The 22,501-nt window shown below is 41.9% G+C and overlaps 1 protein-coding gene across 1 annotated transcript in view; it reads left to right on the top strand.

Moving 5' to 3' along the window:
• Positions 1-5,618: 5,618 nt before the first annotated feature.
• LOC126442772 (ankyrin-3-like) overlaps positions 5,619-22,501 on the top strand; it is a 109,949-nt gene continuing 93,066 nt past the window's right edge. Inside the window, exon 1 of the mRNA XM_050090802.1 lies at positions 5,619-5,693. The gene's annotated coding sequence lies outside the window, so the exon portion shown is untranslated. The remainder of the gene's footprint in view (positions 5,694-22,501) is intronic.

The following is a 22,501-nucleotide window of genomic DNA, read 5'->3' as shown; positions in this document are numbered from 1 at the left end:
CTGCGTCTGTCCCACGGTGGGAAGGTATGATGCATTTAGGCATTCTTGTGTTAGTCTGTGGTATTCCATTTGCTCACTCGTTACTCGTATTACTTCGATTAATTTAATGTCACGATTTATTCGGAGCTATGTGACATACTACTGGATTTGCTTATCATGTCAGGGTTTTCATGGAAGGTGTTGGATTTGCCTGACACCTTACAAGGCATTTGATATTGATACTTCGTGAATTATGCTCTGCCATGTTACTTACGTAAATGAGGTAAATAAAAATGATCATTTGTGCCAACACAGTCTTCCTTATTTAGTGTGTGTTTTCAATTGCAGCAATATTGGGAAGGCCAGTTCAACTTATGTAGCAGACACTGGCAAAGTAGACTTAATGAAATCGAAAAACTACACCAGTCTTGGGTACTACGCGTTTTAACAGCTTTTACAGTGTTAGAAGACGACGTCTTCATTTTAGATATAGGAGACCGTTTGACGGACTTTGATGAGGTAATAGATTCTTTCACAGGAAGGAAAGCGCAGCATGTAAATCTGTAGCATGATTAGAAACAAAAAATGCTGGGACCTAAGGATTGAACAAATGTGTATTGTTTTGATGGTCTCTTGTTTTTACTGTTTTGTTTCCTTCTTATTTAGGAGGGGACAGGATGTGGATCCGAATGACTAGAAACAAGAAAGGCACTAGAGGACATTTTATTTTCCACTGTCCTGAATATACGTTTGATGGCTTCCACTGCAAAATATACACGATCGAATTCCACAGAGAAAAATACAGTGACGTGTGATAGATGAATGCTGTGTGAAGAAGCGTGGCACTCCAGTTTCGCATACTTAAGACCGAATAACTTGTCTTACAAATCCTCGAACATATATATTTTATACATCAAACCCTCGAGAAAGATGCGCAGTACAAAATGAACATATGTTTGAATAATCTAATCTTTTTAAATTTCTACGTCATATCACAAACACTCGAGGTGGTGGGGGTAGGATGGGTTCCACTACGTTCCTGCCTCGCTCGCCATGTTGTAACCCTGGGAACTGAAGCAGCCTCTCCAGTGAACCGCGCTCTGTCGGTGTGACGTAGGGAGCCGCCGACTTAGCGAAGGCGAGGCGCCGCATATCGCTTGTCAACCAGTGCCCCCGACCGCCAGCAGTCGCTATCAAGGTTTATTTTTTCTTTACTGAGATGTAATTACTCACCAGCTGAGCAACAGACAAACTGCGAAGAAGGGCGCTGCATATGAGGAAAAAGACGTAAAGTCACTCTCTGTCTGCACATTTTATGATATGTTTAATATACAGTTCACGTCAAATTATATCGTCGTTTTCATTACACAGGGTGTATGAAAAAGAATCATCCGATTTGGAACGTCTACATTTTTGAAACTAACAAAGATATAGGAGTTTGGTTCATTAAGTAATGCCCCACATTTTTTCCTCAGAACGTATATACTGTTAAGACTCAGAATTTTGTGACAATATACATCAACATGTCTTGTTCATGTCCTATTTTTCTACGTAGTCTCCATCACAATCTTTGGCTGTACCCCAATGTTGTGGAAGAGCATGTACTCCCCGCTGGTAAAAGCTCTTGTCCTGCGGGCGTAGCCATGTTTTCACTGCATAACTGGACCTTTCGTCATCATCAGTGTCCCCCATAGAGAATCTTCAAGCGGCGCAAAGAGATGCAAGTGTGGGGGGGGGGGGGGGGGGTGCAGGTCTAGACGGCAGGATGGATGCCGCAATGATGCACAACCCAGTTTGACGATGTGTTCCCGGGTACTCATACTTATGTGCGGGCGTGCATTATCGTGTTGGATCAAGATTTCTGCTGGTTTCTTGTCCGATCGGGCATGTCAAAAACGGTTCTTGAGTTTATTCAGAGTCTTCACGTATGCCAATGAATTGATGTTTGACTTGTTGAGTCCCATGGCACCACATCTACCGGAATGACGCCATCACAATCCCAGAATATTGCCGTCATGACTTTTCCGGCAGAGGGGGTTGTAATGAATTTCTTCTTTTGTGGTGAATGAGGATGATGCCACTCCATCGACGGCCTGTTTGTTTCCGGCACAAAGTGGCGCACCCAGCGTTCGTCACCGGTAACGATCCGTGACAGAAGGGTCCCTCTGTGAGTCTCAAAACTCCAGATGAAATGGCTTTTCTTTGAATGTTGTCGTTCGCTGTGAGCATTTGTGCAACCAGTCGTGGGCACCTCTTTGCATATCCGAGAGTCTCGATCATTGCAGACGCATTTCCAATGCTGACCGACAACTGTAGAGCTAATTATCGATTTGTGTTGCTCCAGTCGGCACGAATAATGGCTTCCGCTCGACTCAGAATGTCTGGAGCAGTGGCTGAGACAGGACGTACCGAGCGTGGCTGATCACGGGGTTCTCTTTCTGGATTTCCTGAGGCTGTAACTTTCTTCTCGCATCGACCAACTGTACTCCTATCAACTGCAACATCGCCATACACGGCTCATTTTTCTGCACACAAGAATTCAATAACAGCACGCTGCTTGTAACGTGAGTCGTATGTAGATGCCATTTTCACGCTGTACTACGGATCTGCCATCTGCCAGAACGGTTCGAAACTTCACCGGGCACAAAACAAACATAAAATGTGAAGCATCAACAGGGACATTTGTCTTTGTACATTAACGGACTTTTCAAAATAATGTGGGGCATTACTTACTTAATGACCCTAGTACAATGAATTATCTTTTATCATTCAAGAAATCAAATCGCTCTGAGCACTATGGGACTTAAGTGCTGTGGTCATCAGTCCCCTAGAACTTAGAACTACTTAAACCTAACTAACCTAAGGACATCACACACATCCATGCCCGATGCAGGGTTCGAACCTGCGACCGTAGCGCTTTTATCATTAACGGGAAACTCAAAAAGGTTTTTTTATACCTTTTCGTAGGTGTTAAGTATGCTTCCCTTGACATGAATGGCAAATGTCAATCCAATATTCAAACTGTTCCTCACTACAGCTAGTATGTCCTGAGTTACAGACTCCACAGCTGCTGTTATGCGATGTCTCAGTTCACTCATTGTTGTTGGTAATGGAGGCAAATAAACACAGTCTTTTATAAACCCCCATAAGAAATAATCACATACAGTAAGGAGCGTAGACCTGGAAGCCAGTAATGTAAGGGAGAATCATTTGGTCCATTGCGATCGATCCATCGTTCAGTAATCCTTTGATTTAAGAATTCCCGCACTTCCAATTGCAAGTGTGGCGGTGCCCCATCCTGTTGGTAAATGAAGTCGTTCGAATCAGTCTCCAACTGTGGGATAGGAACGCTCACAAGCATATGGAGAAATGTGCTTCCTGTAACAGAGTTCTCGGGAAAGAAACATGGACTGTACACCTTTTTGTGTGAAACTGCACAAAACACATTCAATTTTGGAGAATCCCTCTCATGTTGTACAACTTCATATGGTTCTTTCGTACCCCATACTCTCGCAGCATTACGGTCCACCTCTGCATTAAGTGAAATGTTGCCTCGTCACTTAACACTAAGGGTGGGAGAAAACTGTCACCCTCCATCTGGCTGAGAAGAAATTACAAGACTCCACACGTTGCTGCCTGTCACCTTCACGAAGGGCTTGCATTAGCTGAATTTTGTATTGTATCGAGCACACACGTCGACGCAACACACCCCAGACGGAAATCGGGGGGATGTTGACCTGTCGAGTTGCACGGCGAACGGATTTCTGCGGACTCCTTGTCAAACTATGGCGGATGCTTTCGTCGTCTGTGTCACACACTCGGGCACGGCCCGGCGATTCGCCTTTACACAAACAACCTGTTTCTCGCAATAGTTCGTGCCATCGTCTAATGCTCTGTGCTGCTGGAGCATCCACACCACACCCAGTACGGTGAACAGCTTTACCGTCCCGCACTGCACAGAACGTACAACACAAAACGCTCTCTGTTGTCTTTACTAGTACTGAAGTGGGCGTACATGACTGCTACCTCGCGGGAACCATGTAAAACTTGAGTATTTTCTCTTTCCATCAGTACATTATTCACGCACATATCTCAAGTAACAGAATAGGTGCAATTTTATCAGGTCATCGTATTTTACACTTAGTTGATTGGAATCGAAAGAAGGTTGGAAAATTAGGAAAGTACTGCTGCTAGCGCAAAACGAAGCGTATGAGGAAGAGGAAGGGTTATTATATGCTGCTGGAATTGCAGATTGATCGGAAAGAATTTTACATTATTGTTAACTTCCTGGAATTTCTAGTTTGCGAGAATTTATTTTTCAAACGCTTTTATCTCGAAATGACTTTTTCTATATTTGCATGCAGTCTAACTCAAAAAGTACAGAACCGTTCATTATGAAATTTGATAGTACGATTATTTATAAAATTACGAAATATTTCAACTATCGTGTGAGATGATATCATGGTTTTAAGGGTATTTTTCTTTGCTTAATTAGAGAAAAACAATCCTGAAAATCAAGGTAAATTGTTCCAACGCCTGCAGACATTTTAATATTCATTATTTTCATCTGCACTGAGCTTCATATTCTTAGAAAATAAGCTATTAATGTAAAATCAAAAACTTTTTGATTTCAGATGAAAATCGGAATGGCTGCACTGCACGCAATTGGAGAACTATACTCAAGACCTTCAGCTGACATCACAGCCTAACTTTGTTAATTTTGGCTGAAATTATTGAAAGAAATTCACAAAACGTGTTCGAAATATGAATTGAGTGGTATAAAAATTGCTTAAAATTCTAATTAAATCTTCCTTCCCCAAAAGAATCCCGAAAATTCGGTGTCAAACAGCTTCCTCGTGTGGTTCCCCCCTCAATCACAAAATTATCGACAGTTTTGTACACTTTCAGGTGCGAACCCCTTCTCGTCCAACAGGAAGGATATAGAAAAGGCCAAGGACCGTTAGGAAGAGCGAGTGAAAATAAGCAGTCAAGATCTTCTCAATTTTGTAGCTCTACAAATGTAGTCATCAATTGTAGGGCGCATCGCTGGAACGAGACCACTGCCACGGCTGGACGTAGTGCTGACGGCAAGTGAGAGGCGCCTCCAGAGGGCGAATAGTGGTCTGTCCGGGGTGCGTATCTCGGAGAAGGAGAGGGAAAGGCGACTGAAATGACCACCTCGTGGTGGGCAAGTACGTCGCTGTGAGAATGCAGTGGGCTGAGGCTGGGAATAAACAGCGTCTGATGTGGCCCACGTGGCTTTCTGCTAGTCAGAGGTTCCAGCCACTCTGTTCCGCGATCGCTCATCTCAGTCTCTGCAGTTTCGGTGTTCGTGCGATGATTGAAAGGAGGGACCGCATTTCGCGCTGAAACATTTTAGAAATACCAAATGCATCACTTTGCATTACGATGCCAGTATGGCCACTGGATGACACAATACGCGACTTGAATTCACTTACTGGGTTTGCGTAAGAGCAAGATTTCTCAGTGCTTCGACTAAGATGAGACGGGAAAAATACTTCGAATGTCAGACCTATGCAAGGGTTATCGTTGGTGGTGCGGAGGGGGGAGGGGGGAAGGAGTGGGGGGAGGGAGGGGGTCTCGAGGAAAACTGCGGACAGAGTGGGTGGGAGGCGGCAGACCAGTCCATGACAAGAGGCGAGTCTCGCTGCCGACCACCACTGCACTGGCTGCCGCGGCGCCCGACGTGTCTGGTGAGTCTCCACGTACTCCCTCCATCAACGTAAAGAATATACTGTGCGTGTATCTTCCGTCAATCTCCTGTTCTCAGTGTTGTCCACACTTAAAAGCGGCGGGTATGAAAACAGGGAAAAAGTAAAGTGAGACCGAGCTGTTTTTCTCTTTTCCCAACTATTTTCCTCTGCCTGTAGCGTGACAGCTCTTATTATGAACTCCTGCATTGTCTCCTGTCAGCTATGATCTTTGGTAAATACTGATTCTTACAGGACAATGGAAATAATGGTGCTACTAGCAGTAGTTATTATTGTCCCGAGTTGCATGGTTTTGAAAGTGGTTTCAGAACGAATGTTGCTTTTGATGTATACTTGTCGGATCTAAATGACAACTGAAGCAGGTGAGGCATCCGCAATGAAGTGGGACAAGCATGTAACGGCAGTTGTGGGGAAGGTGGATAGTCGTCTTCGGTTCATTGGTAGAATTTTGGGAAGATGTGGTTCATCTGTAAACGAGACCGCTTATAAAACACTAATACGACCTATTCTTGAGTACTGTTCGAGCGTTTGGGATCCCTGTCAGGTCGGATTGAGGGAGGACATAGAAGCAATTCAGAGACGGGTTGCTATATTTGTTACCGGTGGGTTTGATCATCACGCGAGTGTTACGGAAATGTTTCAGGAACACGAGTAGGAGTCTCTAGAGGGAAGGAAGCGTTCTTTTCGTGAATCGCTACTGAGGAAATTTAGAGAACCAGCATTTGAGGCTTACTGCAGTACAATTTTACTGCCGCCAACTTACATTTCGCGGATAGACCACAAAGATAAGATAAGAGCGATTAGGGCTCGTACAGAGGCATATAGGCAGTCATTTTTCCCTCGTTCTCTTTGGGAGTGAATCAGGGAGAGAAGATGCTAGTTGTGGTACGATGTACCCTCCACCACGCACCGTATGGGGGATTGCGGAGTATGTATGTAGATGTAGATATAGAGGCTTTTACTCCGCACCAGAGTGTGCCTAAGATGAAACTTCCTGCCAGAACACTTTCCCGCGAAAGGCAAAGTTCCCGAGTTCGAGTCTTGGTCCGACACATAGTTTTGATCTGCCAGGACGTTTCAGGCGACAGTTGCTGGAACACTTCTACAGAGCGGTAATGTACGTAACATCTGTTTGCCAGCAGGAAGAAATTCAGATGCTCTGGGTTCATATATGTTTTCACTAAACTAAGTAACAACATGGAGGAAAGCTGGATGTTCAGTTTATGTGCAGGCTGATTCCAGAAGTTTACTCAACAACGTTGTGCACAACTGTAGCTGTTCGAAACGACGACTATTTGGAACGCCTGCAGCCTTACGCGTGCAAGTACGTGACGTACACGATGCCACATATCCCAGTCACTAGATCGAATGGGGAGACCAATTTGCATGTCTCCTGCGCTCCCCTCATCGGACGCCTCTTAACGTTTTTTATCTCTTCTCATATCAACAACATCGTCTACATGACACGGTGTCTGTAGAAGTTCAGTTTCGTTAACACATGTTGCCGTAAAATTTACGGTCCGTCACTCAAGTTGGATGGCGTCACGTTATTTGATGTCACACTTTTGAGAACGTGTGTTTTGGTCCTGACATCAAATAATTTGTGCAATACTTAATCAGTTTATTACTTTCCATTCGCTCAGCCACCAAGTCGGTACACACTCAAGTTTTATATCAAAGTCTGCACCATTGCTGTAGTTCACTCTATTTCTCAGACGAAATAACTCTTTTATTTCGTACACATTCTCTCTTAGTGTAACGTATACCCGTGTTCTGTAATAACTATTGGTTCCTTCTCGTACTTCCCTTGTCTTCTTGATAATCTTATATCGTTTCCGTCGATACACAGGTGAAATTTGAGTTCTTGGACCTTTTCTCTTTCCTTCTGTCTTCTTACCTCTCTGTCAATAATTTCGAAACGAATAATGGTTTCTCCACACATTTTTCTATTTTAATGCGACAGTGCTGCTGTGTTACTTTGCTGGCTACTTTACCTTTTCCTTAGTCCCTGGGTGCTCAAACTACTTCCACTGCCTGCGTGCTATAGTTCTTTTCCTCCGACTATTACTAAACTCTTTTGAGTAAAATCATTACTTTCCCTACTAATAAAACAAGACTCTCCTTCGGCCCACCTTTACATAACCACATCCCTGGTTCAGCTAACTCGCTTTCGTCTTTAAAAAATTTGCACATTTTAAAATTCTTATATAGGACTAAAGTATTCTCTTTGACGCACGAAGCAATAGGAATTTTATACACACTGCGTTTAATTTAGTTTAAGATCTGAAATGCATACTTCTGTTGGCAGCAGGTAATTATTGCTTGTCTGAGACCTCACTTTAAAGTCGCTGGATGGCGACATAGTTTTATGAGGATTAACAACAAGAGTGTGCCTTTTACCGATGTCTTTATGGGACCTCGCACGCCATTTTTCCCCATTCCGAGGTCAGTTTCATTCCGGCGACACCCTACGATTTCTGTTATGTAGGTCAGACTCCACCAATGGAGAAAGGATGCCATTTAATACTACATCTAATTGATTTCTCTGTAGAACTTTGTGGCCCTCACAGTCAAAGACTTTGTCAACTTCACAATATATACAGCGAGATCTTTAATTCTGCTTACCTCGACAATCGTTCAGTTTCTGAGATTCAGTAGTGTTTTCTCTATACAGAAATTTTTGCGAAAGGCAAACTGAGCGGCTGTTAAGAAGTTGTGGTCAGTCACACAAATCAGTATTGTATCCGAGCCACACTCTCATAGAGTTTTGAAAAGAACTGAAGGACTCTAATAAGTCTGTAACTAATTTCGATTATCTGCATTTTTCAAAATGGTTCAAATGGCTCTGGGGACTTAACATCTGAGGTCATCAGTCCCCTAGAACTTAGAACTACTTATACCTAACTAACCTAAGGACATCACACACATCCATGCCCGAGGCAGGATTCGAACCTGCGACCGTAGTGGTCACGGGGTTCCAGACTGAAGCGCCTAGAACCGCACGGCCACACCGGCCAGCATCTGCATTTTTGCAGATCTCTGTTTCCACACTTCATTGAAGTCTGTCAGGAAGTATGGCCCCAACCATTAAATGCTTAGATACGGACTTAATAACTCAGGACCAGATTAAAATAGAAATAAATCTATTGCGCCTGTACTGGGTTTGTTCCCACTTTGAAGAAGTAACCATAATCGCTATAGCAGAGATTGACACGGCACTGTGGCACTGATAAACGGTTTTTCATAATTTTTTAGTTTCTTGCCTAATAAATTGTGCTTCGCTTTCTCCACACATTCCCCATCCACAAATTTAGTAGCAATTGCCTCTTAGCTCAGATACTGGGTATGATTTTGGTAACAGTAGTTATAGCTGTATGGCGTGCTACGTACCGACTACGATAGGTCGACCATTATCTGTAGAAGGCAAGGAAGGACTGAAAAGTGTACCTCTGAATGTTGATAAACTGAGGAACGAATGAGGTAATAAGCCCAGACGAATATGTTACACTGTGTCCAGAATACTCGTGATCACTGTGCCATGCATGTATTGTCCAGGTATGTAAGAGTACTTTAGCATTTGTGTGTAATTGTTGTAGTAGTAATGCTAGTAGCAGTAGTAGTAGTTTTTTTTATTAGTAGATCACTTTTTACAGGCATATCGGACACGTCTTGGTATTACAATTTAAGAACTACAAGTGAACGAAATTCACTGATAGAGACATTAGAGGCTTACAGACGTAGAATGGAAAAAGTGTGACAAGTAGTTAGCCGTGGCCTCATAGTAGGAACAAACCTAGCATTTACCTAAAATGATTTACGGATACCACGAAAATCTAAATTAGGGTGGGAGGATGAAGAGCGGACCATCCACCCTCCCGAATATCAGACCAGTCGGTTAAAGACAGTGCTACCTCATTCGGTTTATCCCTTGCGTACAATACTTCAGACAGCAGGGAACTCGGTTGGATGGGTAAGGACCGGGTGGCCAAATGAAACAATCTAGCACACAATACGAATTCATCAAACAAAGTCGACCTCTAGAAAAATTACAGAAGTCGGTCATTAAAGAATTATACATATTACATAATCACAAAATTTAAAGATACTTATTACTCTGAGGTCATCTAGCAAGATTACTCATACTTCACAGAGCAACAGCAGAGGTTGCTTCGAACTTTACACCGAGACAGGCATTTAGTTAAATTCAAACAGAATGAAATTATTTGTCAAAAACGAAGGAATCATTAAGTGAAATTAAATGTATATGAAAACAAGGGAACTACAGCTATAATTCTTCCCAAGGGTATGCAGCTTTATTGTATAGTTAAATGATGATGGCGTCCTCTTGGATAAAATATTACGGAGGTAAAATAGTCCCCCATTTGGATCTCCGGGTGGGGACAACTCAGGAGGCCATCGTTATCAAGAGAATGAAAACTGCCGTTCTACGTATCGGAGCGTGGACTGTCAGATCCCTTAATTGGGCAGGTAGGTTAGAAAATTTAAGACAGGAAATGGATAGGTTAAAGTTAGATATAGTGGGAATGAGTGAAGTTCGGTAACAGGAGGAACAAGCCTTCTGGTCAAGTGACTACAGGGTTATCAAAACAAAATCAAATAGGCGTAATGCAGAATTAGATTTAATAATGACTAAAATATTTGAAACACGGGTAAGTTACTTCAAACATCATAGTGAACGCATTATTGTGGCCAAGATAGACACGAAGCCCATGCCTACCACAGTAGTATAACTTTTTATGCCAACTAGCTCCACAGAGGATGAAGAGATTGATGAAATGTATGATGAGATAAAAGAAATTATTTAGATAGTGAAGGAAGACGAAAATTTGATAGTAATGGGTGATTGGAATTCGATAGTACGAAAAGGAAGAGAAGGAAAAGTAGTAGGTGAATATGGAATGGTGGAAAGGAATGAAAGAGGAAGCCACCTGGTAGAATTTTGCACAGAGCATAACTTAATCATAGCTAACACTTGGTTCAAGAATCATGAAAGAAGGTCGTATACAAGGAAGAGGCGTGGAGATACTGGAAGGTCTCAGATAGATTATATAATGGTAAGACAGAGATTTACGAACGAGGTTTTAAATTGTAAGACATTTCCAGGGTCAGATGTGGACTCTGACCACAATCTATTGGCTATGAACTGTAGATTTAAACTGAAGGGACTGCATAAAGGTGGGAATTTAAGGAGATGGGACCTGGGTAAACTGACAGAACCAGAGGTTGTAGAAAGTTTCAGGTAGAGCATTAGGGAACGACTGACATGAATAGGGGAACGAAATACAGTAGATGAAGAGTGGGTAGCTTTCAGAGATGAAATAGTAAAGGCAGCACAGGATCGAGTAGATAAAAAGACGAGGGCTAGAAGAAATCCTTGGGTAACAGAAGAAATATTGAATTTAACTGATGAAAGGAGAAAATGTAAAAATGCAGTAAGGAAGCAGGCAAAAAGGAATATAATGTCTCAAAAATGATATCGGCAAGAAGTGCAAAATGGCTAAGCAAGGGTACCTAGAGGAGAAATGTAAGGATGTAGAGACATATATCACTAGGGATAAGATAGATGATGCCTACAGGATAATTAAAGAGACCTTTGGAGAAAAGAGAACCAGTTGTATGAATATCAAGACCTCAGATGGAAAGCCAGTTTGAAGCAAAGAACGGAAAGTAGAAAGGAGGAAGGACTATGTACAGGGTCTATACAAGGGCGATCACTTGAGGACAATATTCAGGAAATGGAAGAGCATGTAGATGAAGATAATATGGGAGATATGATACTACGTGAAGAGTCTGAAAGAGCCCTGAAAGATCTACGTCGAAACAAGGCCCCATGTGTAGACAACCTTCAAATAGAACTACTGATAACCTTGGGAGAGACAACCCTGACAAGGCTCTACCATCTGCTGAGCAAGATGTATGAGACAGGCGAAATACCCTCAGACTTGAAGAAGAATTCAATAATTCCAATCCCACAGAAATAAGTTGTTGACAGATGTGATAATTACCGACCTAACAGTTTAATAAGTCACAGCTGCAAAATACTAACAAGAATTCTTTACAGACAAATGGAAACACAACTACTAGCCGACCTCGGGGAAAATAAGTTTGGATTCCTTCGATATGTTGGAACACGTGAGGCAATACTAACCCTACAACTTATCTTAGAAGATAGATTAAGGAAAGGAAAGCTTATGACAATGTTGACTGGAATACTCTCTTTCAAATTCTGAAGGTGGAAGGGATAGAATAGCGAAAGGCTATTTACAATTTGTGCAGATACCCGATGGCAGCTATATGAATTGACAGGCATGAAAGGGAAGCAATGGTTCAGAAAGGAGTGAGACAGGGTTGTAGCCTATCCCCGATGTTATTCAATCTGTATAGTGAGCAAGCAGTAAGGGAAACAAAAGAAAAATTCGGAGTAGGAATTAAAATCCATGGACTAGAAATACAAATTTTGAGGATCGTCGATGTCATTGTAATTCTGTCAGAGGCAGCAAAGGGCCTGCTACTGGAGTCGAACGGAATGCACAGTGTCTTGAAAGGAGGATATAATATGAACAACAACAAAAGCAAAACGACGATAATGAAATGTAGTTGAATTAAATATGCTGATTCTGAGGGAATAATATTAGGAAAAGAGCAAAATAACAGTTGATGGTCGAAGTAGAGAGCTCTCCATGCTACTCTATCCTGTGCAAGCTTCTTCTTCTCCCAGAACCTACTGCAATCTACATCCTTCTGAATCTGCTTAGTGTATTCATCTCTTGGTCTCCCTCTACAATTTTTTCCCTTCACGCTGCCCTCCAATAATAAATTGGTGATACCTTGATGCCTCAGAACATGTCCTGCCAACCGGTCCTTTCTAGTCAAACTGTGCCACAAATTTCTCGTCTCCCCAATTCTGTTCAATACCTCCTCATTAGTTATGTGGTCTACCCATCTAATCTTCAGCATTCTCCTGTAGCAACACATTTGAAAGCTTCTATTCCCTTCTTGTCTAAACTATTTTTCGTCCATGTTTCACGTCCAGGCATGGCTACACTCCACACAAATACTTTCAGAAACGACTTCCTCACATTTAAATCTATACTCAATGTTAACAAATTTCTCTTCTGCAGAAACGCTTTGCTTGCCATCGCCAGTCTACTTTATATATCCCCTCTACTTCGACCTGCATCAATTAATTTGTTCCCCAAATAGCAAAACTCCTTTACTACTTTAAATGTCTCATTTATTTATCTAATTCCCTCAGAATCACCCGATTTAATTCAATTACATTCCATTATCCTTGTTTTGCTTTCATTGATATCATTGATATCATACCCTCCTTTCACGACACTGCCCATTCAGTTCAACTCCTCTTCCAGGTCCTTTGCTGTCTCTGACTGAATTACAATGTCCTTAGGAAGCCTTAAGTATTTATATCTTCGCCATGGATTTTAATTCCTACTCCGAATTTTTCTTTTGTTTCCTTTACTGCTTGCTCAGTGTTCTTACAACTGTCATCTGAGTTCTGTAAAATTGCATGTAGCCTTTCGCTATTCTAACCCTGCCACCATCAGAATTTGAAAGAGATTATCCCAGTCAACATTGGCAAAATCTTTCTTTAAGTCTACAGATCCTAGAAACGTATGTTAGCCTTTCCTTAATCTATCTTCTAAGATAAGTCGTAATGTCTGTATTGGCTCTTGTGTTCCAACATTTGTACAGAATCCAAACCTATTTTCCCAGAGGTCGCCTTGTACCTGTATTTCCATTCATTTGTAATGAATTAGTGTTAGCATATTGCAGCTGCGATTTATTAAACTGATACTTCGGTAATTTTCACACCTGTCAACACCTACTTTTTTTGGGATTACATTCTTCTTGAAGTCTGAGGGTATTTAGCCTGTCTCATACATCTTGCTCATCAGATGGTAGAGTTTTGCCAGGGCTCGCTCACGCAAGGCTATCAGTAGTTCTAATGGTATGTTGTCTACTCGTGGAGCCTTGTTTCCACTTAGATCTTTATATGCTCTGCCAAAATCTTCACGCAGTGTCATATCCCCAATTTTTGAGAGGTTTGTATTCTTTTTTGCCAGCTTCATTTACTGTATTTTATATTTTCTCCTGTCATCAAATTCAATATCTCTTCTGTTACCCAAGGATTTCCTCTCCTGCCTTTACTATTTCGTCTCTGAAAGTTACCCATTCTTCTCCTACTATATTTCTTTCCCCCATTGTAATCAGTTGTTCCCCAATGCGCTCTCGGAAACTCTCTGCAACTTCTCCCATCTCCTTGAATTCCTACCGTTTTGCCATTTCTTCAGTTTTAAGCTACAGTTCATAACCAATAGATTGTGGTCAGAGTCCACATCAGGCCATGGAAATGGCAGGCAATTTAAAACCTGGTTCTTAAATATCTGTCTTCTGAAACCTTTCAGTGTCTCCAGGCCTCTTCCAAGTATATAATCTTCTTTCATGATTCATAAAGCAAGTGTTAGCTACGATTAAGTTATGCTCTGTGCAAAATTCTACGTGGCGGTTTCCTGTTTCTTTCCTTACCCTCATTCCATGTTCACCTATTACTTTTCCTTATCTTCCTTTTTCTAATGTCGAATTCCAGTCTCCCATGACTATTGCATTTTCGTCTCCCTTCACTATCTGAATAAATTCTTTTATCTCATCATAGATTTCTTCAGTCACTTCGTCGTCTGGGGAGCTAGTTGGCATATAAACTTGTACTACTGTGGTAGGCGTGGGCTTCGTGTATATCGTGGCTACAATAATGTGTTCACTAAGCTGTTAAAAGTAGCTTACCGCGCTCCTATTTTTTGTTCATCAATAAACCTACTCCTGCACTACCCACAATTGTTTTTTGTTTATAATCCAGTGTTCACCTCACCAGAAGTCTAGTTCCTCCTGCCACCGAACTTCATTAATTCCCACTGTGTATAGCTTTAAGCTATCCATTTCCCTTTTTTAATTTTCTAACCCACCTGCCCGATTAAGGGATCTGACATTCCACGCTCCGATCCGTAGAACGCCAGTTTTCTTTCTCCCGATAACAACGTCCTCTTTAGTAGTCCCCGCCAAGAGATCCGAATGGGGGACTATTTTGCCTCTGGAATATTTTACCCAAGAGGACGTCATAATCATTTAACCATACAGTAAAGCTGCATGCCCTCTGGAAAAAATTCCGCTGGAGTTTCCCATTTCCCTTTGCTTTCAGCCATTCGCAGTACCAGCACAGCAAGGCCGTTTTGGATAGTGCTACAAGGCCAGGTCAGTCAATCATATAGACTCTCGCAACAACTCAAAAGGCTGCTGCCCCTCTTCAGGAACCACACGTTTGGCTGGCCTTTCCACAGATACCCCTCCATTAAGGTTGCACCTATGGTACCACTATCTGTATCACTGAGGCACGCAAGCCTCCCCACCAACGATAAGGTCCATGGTTCATGGTGGGGGGGGGGGGGTGAGGGGGTCTGTAATCATACTACTTCGAAATACAGCAATGATTCACTTAAATCTTGTATTTATTCATGTAACTCATTAATCCGTCTTTTGTAAGAGTTTATATTATTTTCGAGAATGGTTACAACAGGGAAATGGGCCACTAATTTTCTACATACATATACATTCTGCTTACCTCTCTTTAGTAGGGGTACACCTCTTACCAGTTTTAAACATTCTGGATATTTCCTGATGTGAAGAAATTCGTCTGTCATGTTTATTAAGGGAGATTGTATATTCTCTGTGCAGTGTTTCAGTATACACATTGTTACTTCGCCTAATCCTACTGACCTTTTATATTTTACTTATGCATAGTTTTACTAGCTTCTTGCTCTGATGATGTAGAAAGAAAATTGCACTTATGCCTTTTTGCAGCAGTTAGCAACGTTTTGTAAATCTTTTAGCAACTGCGTTAAAGATTTAATAATTCTGGTTCATTATGATTGTTTATAATATAACCGAGGTACACATGATTTGGAAGTACTTCTTAACAACTGCTGTTATCCATTGGTTTTTGTGAGACATTTTTTACTGATTTAGATGTTTTTCAAAAGGTCTTTTGAAACTCCAATTTAAGTGTTGAGAATTTAGACGATTTTACATTTACATTCGTTTCTCAATACACTTCATCCCAAGTTTGGTTTGTTGGTTCTTTTGGAAAATCTTGTATTATGATTTCTGATAATTGTGTTCCATAAACTTGCAATTTAGAGAATTCTCCATACCCGTTTTTACTGTTATTTGACAGAAACGCTCTGATAGACCAAGATCTTGTACAGCTATGTCACACTTTTCCCTGTCCATACTTTTGGCCACATGATGAATCACTGATGCCATTATTGTAGTAACCATTGCTGTATTATTGACCAACAGGGATATCCCAAAATTCTGAACGATATTTCTGAGGATGCTACTAGTTTCATTTATGATACCTGTGTGTATGTTTATGTCTTTACACAACAACATGTAGACTATTGTACTTGCAATTTTTGCAAGTACTTCTGCTAATTTATTGAGAAAAATGTCCACACTCTCTCCAGGAGATTGAGACAAACCCACGCTGATTAATTTCTTGGCGTTATGTGGTCCTGTCCATGCAATAGTCAATAGATCAGAGAGTTTTTCTTCACTTACCGTACTAAGGTCATTCTTGCTTCAAACTACACTCCTGGAAATTGAAATAAGAACACCGTGAATTCATTGTCCCAGGAAGGGGAAACTTTATTGACACATTCCTGGGGTCAGATACATCACATGATCACACTGACAGAACCACAGGCACATAGACACAGGCAACAGAGCATGCACAATGTCGGCACTAGTACAGTGTATATCCACCTTTCGCAGCAATGCAGGCTGCTATTCTCCCATGGAGACGATCCTAGAGATGCTGGATGTAGTCCTGTGGAACGGCTTGCCATGCCATTTCCACCTGGAGCCTCAGTTGGACCAGCGTTCGTGCTGGACGTGCAGACCGCGTGAGACGACGCTTCATCCAGTCCCAAACATGCTCAATGGGGGACAGATCCGGAGATCTTGCTGGCCAGGGTAGTTGACTTACACCTTCTAGAGCACGTTGGGTGGCACGGGATACATGCGGACGTGCATTGTCCTGTTGGAACAGCAAGTTCCCTTGCCGGTCTAGGAATGGTAGAACGATGGGTTCGATGACGGTTTGGACGTACCGTGCACTATTCAGTGTCGATCACCAGTGGTGTACGGCCAGTGTAGGAGATCGCTCCCCACACCATGATGCCGGGTGTTGGCCCTGTGTGCCTCGGTCGTATGCAGTCCTGATTGTGGCGCTCACCTGCACAGCGCCAAACACGCAGACGACCATCATTGGCACCAAGGCAGAAGCGACTCTCATCGCTGAAGACGACACGTCTCCATTCGTCCCTCCATTCACGCCTGTCGCGACACCACTGGAGGCGGGCTGCACGATGTTGGGGCGTGAGCGGAAGACGGCCTAACGGTGTGCGGGACCGTAGCCCAGCTTCATGGAGGTTGCGAATGGTCCTCGCCGATACCCCAGGAGCAACAGTGTCCCTAATTTGCTGGGAAGTGCCGGTGCAGTCCCCTACGGCACTGCGTAGGATCCTACGGGCTTGGCGTGCATCCGTGCGTCGCTGCGGTCCGGTCCCAGGTCGACGGGCACGTGCACCTTCCGCCGACCACTGGCGACAACATCGATGTAACGTGGAGACCTCACGCCCCACGTGTTGAGCAATTCGTCGGTACGTCCACCCGGCCTACCGCATGCCCACTATACGCCCTCGCTCAAAGTCCGTCAACTGCACATACGGTTCACGTCCACGCTGTCGCGGCATGCTACCAGTGTTAAAGACTGCGATGGAGCTCCGTATGCCACGGCAAACTGGCTGACACTGACGGCGGCGGTGCACAAATGCTGCGCAGCTCGCGCCATTCGACGGCCAACACCGCGGTTCCTGGTGTGTCCGCTGTGCCGTGCGTGTGATCATTGCTTGTACAGCCCTCTCGCAGTGTCCGGAGCAAGTATGGTGGGTCTGACACACCGGTGTCAATGTGTTCCTTTTTCCATTTCCAGGAGTGTATGATCCTTTTCTGAAATATATACGTGACTCTCCGCCATTTGAAGTAGTCATTCAGTAAGAGTGTCCTTTCATGCACCGACAATACTGCATATTCGATTTTTGTGTCTCTTGACAAACGCTCAGTAATGCGCAGCTCAACGACTAAACTCAGCTTCAAATTTTTACATTTTATTTTGTATCTAATGCATGTTTATATGAATGATTGTTAAGTTTGTGATGTGTCCTGTATTGCTTTTATCAGTGGTCTCTTTTTCCTTACGACATGTAGAAGATGTGTTAGAATCTGTCTTAAGTGTCATTGATTGAAATTTTTTTAAATTGTTGCAGATAGTATTTAGGCAGGGAAACCTGTTGTATGGATTTATCCTAGCAAAGACCTATTTCTGCTGCCAGTGTCATGAGGTATTTCACAACGCATCTTACTGCCCGAGGTCCATCTGCTCTATGTTCATGAATCAGCTGTACCAATCTTCTCGTCCCAGTTCTGTTTAGGTGTAGGGCACGCCTAGCGAAGCCCAATCTATTGATAATGCTGGCAGCCACCAGAGGCAACATGTGCAAGGTCGTCTGATATCAGAGCTGTCTCTAAACCCACATTAATCTACTTCACAGCATCACTGAGCTGTAGCCATGGCCGTTAGTCCGAATACTGACTGCTTCGATGCTGCTCTCCGCGCTTATATTTCCTGTGCAAAACTCTGCATCTCGGGATAACTTCTCTAACCTACATTTGTTTAGGTCTGCTTACAGTATTCAGTATTAGATTTACTTCCGAAACTCTTACCTCCCCCACTTTCCTATGTTATGTATCATGATATGTCCTATCAACGGATTTCTTTTTTCATTCAAGTTGTGACGTAAATTTCTTTTTCTTGCAGTTTGATTCAGTAACTCATTATCTGTTATTCTATCTACCCATCTAACCTCCAACGTTCTCCGTTGCACCACATTTCAAAATCTACTATTATATTCTTGTCTGAACTATTTATCATCCACGTTTCACTTATACTCACGGCTGCACTCGTAGCAGATACCATTAACTAACACTTAAACTGATATCGGATCTTAATAGACTCCTCCTTTTTAGCAGTTCCTTTCATGATGTTCCAATCTGCATTTTATATCGCATCTACATGGGGAATCAACAGTCCTTTTCCTGTCCGAATAACAAAGTTTTGCAACTATCCTTAGTGACTCATTTCCTAACTTAATTCTCTACTCGTCACTTCATCTAATTCGACGAAATTTCAGAATTATTGTCACACTTTTATTGATGTTCATTTTACAACCTCTTCTCAGGCCTATATCCATTATGTTCAACTGATCTTTCAAATCATTTGCTGTCTCTGACATGATTAATATTTCGTCTGATAGCCTTAAATTTTACATTTCTTCTACATTAGTTTTTTTTTCCTTTATCAATTTGTCCTTGGTTTCTTCACAGGACGATTAATGTGTAGATTTAATTACATACGCTGTAGGCTTCAAAGCTACGGTTTCATGTTCTTTGACACTTATAATTGCAGTCCAGTTTCTGTACAAGTTGTAGATAACGTTACATTTCCTTATCTATCCCTAATACAACTAGAAACTGTAAAGAGAGAATTCCAAATCTACAACGCTTCGCCGCTCAAATGATACACGATACATTGCATCTAGAAGAGGAGAAAATTCTTTTGCATACTCTACATAGAAATGTACTGACATTCTGTCAGGTCCAGTGGCTATTCCTCTGTAGAGTTATTTCAGTTATATCTCTGTCCAGTGGACATTTATTTGGAAACAAGGTTTACTATGTCAGCTGTTATACCTCGTTTCGACGCCATTGTAGTCCGTAGTGTCAGGACATATGGCTTTAGTACTTTAGCTGATTTAACAGAAGGAAAAAACTACTCAGGATTTTGTGTGAAGTCAGCATATAGATTTTAACTTTCAAATTCGTTGAATCATGCAGGTTATTGTCTTTTGTTTACAGGACTTGCAAAAAGTAGAATAGAATGGCTTCGTTAAATAATTTATTTTTCCAATTATTAAGTTCTGTGCTGAGAATAAAAATCTTTATATATCCTGACTTTCTAAAGAATTCGTGAATTTACGTATAAAAAAATTTCTTGTTCGATGTCCAAATTCTAAACTGTACATTTTATTTACAAATGTGTCTCCTCCGTATCTTCTGGCAGCCAGGCCAGAATATCAGACCTGCACTACGGGCTGGTTCGCCTTTATGTGTCACAGAGGTTGGTCGCACACTGACGTTTTATTGCGTTGGTGTGCAGATGAGAAATGATTTATTTTCTAACAATTTATGGGCTGTTTGGTGAAGTACTGATAAATGACTGGTACAAATAAATCAGTATGGGTAATAACGTTAACTAACGCAATAGCATTACAGTTCAACGTTCATGAATGTTTATTGATATTAATGAAATATCAGTGAATGGTGATCTCACTTGAGTGTGTATTCAAAGCAATGCCATTAACAAATAATCATAAATAAAGTGCAGAAGTGCAGCATAGACGCAAAACATGTGCATGCAGATCTTTTTTTATCAAACCAGTATAAGATTTGCATACAACATAGTTGTGAGGGCAGAGAGTGCAAGAGAGATGGAAGAAATGTTAGATGACCTAAACACAAAATTATAAGGATACGGAATGAAGATTAATAAAAAGAAAACGAAATGCGTGGTAACTGAAGGAAAGGGGAGAAAATGCCATATGAAGATAGGGGATGAGGAAATTGAGCAAGTGAATGAGTTCAATTACTTGGGAAGTCTAATTATGGATGATATGTATGGAAATTAGGAAAATAATTGTAATGACAAAAGAAGGATTCAAGAGAAAACAAAAATTACTTTGCGGACCACTGAACAAAGATCTGAGGAAAAGACTTTCCAAATGTTACATCTGGAGCATTTCACTGTGGAGTGCGGAGACCTGGACATCGAGAAAGGAAGATGAGAGATGGAGGCACTAGTGAAGTGGATATGGAGAAGAATGGAAAAAGTGAAATTGGAAGGCCGAGTAAGGAATGTAGAAGTATTGAGGAGAGTTGGAGAAGAAAGAAACATGCTGAAAGTCATAAGAAAGAGAAAACTGAACTGGATTGGACATTGTTTGAGGAGGGACTGCTTATTGAAGGAAGGAATTGAAGGAATGGTGGAGGGAAAAAGGGAAAGGTGAACAAAATTATATCAAATGCAGGACAATATCAAAGGAGACGAATATCCAGAAATGAAAAGATTGGCAATGGACAGACAAAAGTGGAAGAGAAATAATTCAAAAGCCAAGACCGCTTAATTACTATTTACTGGATAACCGGTTTCAACACACTACAGGTGCCATCATCGGATCTGAATGTAGCTTAACATTTATAAACCATTTGGATATAACGATAAATGAGGCAGACCAGCTGATATAAAATCATTGTCACAAAAAATAAAATAAAAAAACCAACTGCTCTCATGGTCATTTTTTTCCATCAGATATGTAGTTTTATCTTGTGACTTCAGTGTTACATATCTGATGGAAAAGAATGACCATGAGAGCAGATGGTTTTAATTTTTTTGTGACAATGATTTTATATCAGCTGGTCTGCCTCATGTATCGTTAAATAAAAATGGATTATAAATGTCAAGCTAGATTCAGATTCAATGATGGCACCTTTCCTGTGTTGAAACAGGTTACCCAGTAAACAGTATTTATGTGATCTTGGCTTTCGAATTACTTATACAACAGAGTGATCGCCCGACTACGCACTGTGTGTTCACTGCAAAAAAGTGAAAGAGGCTTAACCAACGACAAGACCTTCTTTAAGGCAGAATACCATACTACTTTGTACAAACATTTCAAGAAACTTTGTTCCTTTACAGAACACGATACCAAACATCGTTCACTGCTCATCATCACATACGACCAATAACATCAGCTGTAGCAAAATAATCTACAAGGTGACGATTATTAAACCATATGAGAAAAATCATAAATTGGTCACAAACTACCAGGCGTGCACGCACTTTGCTAGACACGTAAACGCCACTACAAATATTCGAATTTAGCTCATGACATGTTCGATATGCCTGGCATCATTGGCGATGATGTGGTGCAAACGAATAGCGAAATTCTGCAGGACACGCTGAAGTGTCGCAACATCGATGCTGTCGATGACCTCCTGAATGGCTGTTTTCAGCTAAGGAATGATCTTGTCGTTCTTGATGTACATCTTATCTTTCATATAGCCCCACAAAAAGGAATCGCATGTGTTCAGATCCGTACAATATGGCTGTCAGTCGAGGTCCATGCCAGGGGCCCCTGGGTATCCCAGAGCCAGCATGCGGTCCCCAAAATGCTCCTCCAGGACATCAGACACTCTCCTGCTTCGATGGTGTCGAGCTCCATCTTGCATGAACCACATCTTGTCGAAATCAGGGTCACTTTGGATATTGGGGATGATATCATTTTTCAAAACCTTCACGTACCTTTTGATAGTCACCAAAGGACTATCGCACCGACTGCTACGTGACCCGGTGAGGGTTGAGAGATTTCTTTATCGCTGAATGCGGATTCTCAGTCCACCAAATGAGCCAGGTTTGCTTATCGACGAACCCATGAAAATTAAAGTGTGCTTCATGGCTAGGCCAAACCAAACGCATGCACGTACTAGTCCCCATCACGCTCATCTGCCAACCCTGCACT

The sequence above is a fragment of the Schistocerca serialis genome, unplaced genomic scaffold (genome assembly GCF_023864345.2).
Source record: "Schistocerca serialis cubense isolate TAMUIC-IGC-003099 unplaced genomic scaffold, iqSchSeri2.2 HiC_scaffold_1406, whole genome shotgun sequence".
In the NCBI taxonomy this organism is placed as follows: Eukaryota; Metazoa; Arthropoda; class Insecta; order Orthoptera; family Acrididae; genus Schistocerca; species Schistocerca serialis.
Note: the sequence above shows the minus strand (reverse complement) of the source record. Positions and strands in the feature narration are given on the sequence as shown.